The 1,699-nt window shown below is 37.7% G+C and overlaps 1 long non-coding RNA gene across 1 annotated transcript; it reads left to right on the top strand.

Moving 5' to 3' along the window:
- Positions 1-193: 193 nt before the first annotated feature.
- LOC104942254 (uncharacterized) lies at positions 194-995 on the top strand. The gene is made up of 3 exons (XR_797985.1): positions 194-377; positions 476-553; positions 901-995. It is a non-coding gene; the product is annotated as an uncharacterized lncRNA (long non-coding RNA).
- Positions 996-1,699: the final 704 nt, after the last annotated feature.

The following is a 1,699-nucleotide window of genomic DNA, read 5'->3' as shown; positions in this document are numbered from 1 at the left end:
TCGTGCTCTGGTCAATACATTTTGAATCAGCTGAAGCAACTTAACTGAGTTTTTGGTACACCCTGATAATAAAGAGTTACAATAAGCTAGCCTTGAATTAACAAATGCATGGACTAGTTTCTCAGCATCGTTTTGAGGCAAGGACACAACTACAATCATAACATCATTAGAAAATTAAATGATTTCATGTTTTTTATGAGTGTGATATTTTGTTTTCTTTGATAAATGCGGAGTTTAAGCGCATAACAACCCTGCCCCTCCAATCAAGATTTCTCTCTCAGCTGGATGTGCTATCTGACAAACTTCTGAAGGTTTTTGGGAAGAGAGGAGGGCAGATAGGCCAGCGTCTGAACTGTATTATGTCAAACATGACTCAAGTAAGAATTCATTTTAAGGAAATTATACATCGAGTCAATAGTGTACACATTTCATTGAGCAAAATAGATTCTTTCTTTTCTTATTCCCCTTCACTTAGGTTGATGATGTCAATTTAGACCCGGATTGTCTTTTCAAGGGGCTGTGTGTGCACCTCAATGAGAATCTAGAGTTTGTGGTCAGTAGAAGTAATATTTGACCTTTTGATTTTTTTGTTGGGCGTTAAAATATGTATTTATTGAAACACCACATAGTATATAGCCTAAAGTATGTGAACATCCCTGTTTTTTGTTTAATAGCCAGACTACACTGAAAAGCTAGAGGGCTTTTAATTTAAAACGGATACAGGAAATGAAACATTTTTTTAATCAGGTCAGACAGGAGTATATCAGATAACAAGGAGGCTTAAAAGTACTGAAATCTGACCAAATGTACTTGTTAAACACAGGGACTTAGTAATGGGTATATATACTGTATGTATTGATTTGTTAGATCTCACTCTGTTCCTTTTGTGACTGTGCACAGGCAGAAGATGAAGACGTCATTCTGCGGTCCATTCAGGGGATTACAGTGGGACTTTATGTTGTCAAACACAATTCCACCATGAGACCAGAGGACAGATGAGACCAGAGGATAGATGAGACCAGAGGACAGATGAGACCAGAGGACAGATTTTCCTGGAAGGCCAACAGGTAGTAACTGATGTGGACAACATTGCATTAGCTGCTACCATGCTGTTTGGACTAATGTATGCAATAAACTTGAACTACCCCCCTAAACTGAAGTGCACGTTCGAAGTGCTCCAGCTAATGTTAATGGAGCTAGACGGCAACATGCTCTCCAAGAAAGCCCAAGCGCTTATAAACAAACTGTTTGAGTGAGCTGTTGCCATGGACCATTGTGCACTTTTACAGCATTCATACTGGACTTTCATCGATACAACTGTCTTGCACTTCCTTTGCTCATGCTTTTTGCTTGATTTGCATGTTTCAGAAATGTGGGTTTTTCCTCGGGTCATGTGTTTTCAGAATGTACCCATTGTCATGTGTTTCAGAATGTACTAATTGCGCTACTTCAAAATGTCAGTTCTTGTTTTTATTTGTAATACTTTCTTGAGTGCATATGTGGTGAGAAACCAGGCCATTATTATACTTTCATGTATTTTTCCAAAGCAATGCCATTGCTTTTTTGCATTAAAGTGCCCTTTCATATTAGCAGGTTACTATTTAAATAATGGATTTGCAAGAACATTTCCTTTTTTCGGCTAGGCGTTGACATTTTCTGTTAATTGTTTACTATGAATGAGTTACAAAAATAAGCCTTT

This window comes from Notothenia coriiceps, unplaced genomic scaffold (assembly GCF_000735185.1).
Source record: "Notothenia coriiceps isolate Sejong01 unplaced genomic scaffold, NC01 NC01_scaffold00004394, whole genome shotgun sequence".
Taxonomy (NCBI): Eukaryota; Metazoa; Chordata; class Actinopteri; order Perciformes; family Nototheniidae; genus Notothenia; species Notothenia coriiceps.
Note: the sequence above shows the minus strand (reverse complement) of the source record. Positions and strands in the feature narration are given on the sequence as shown.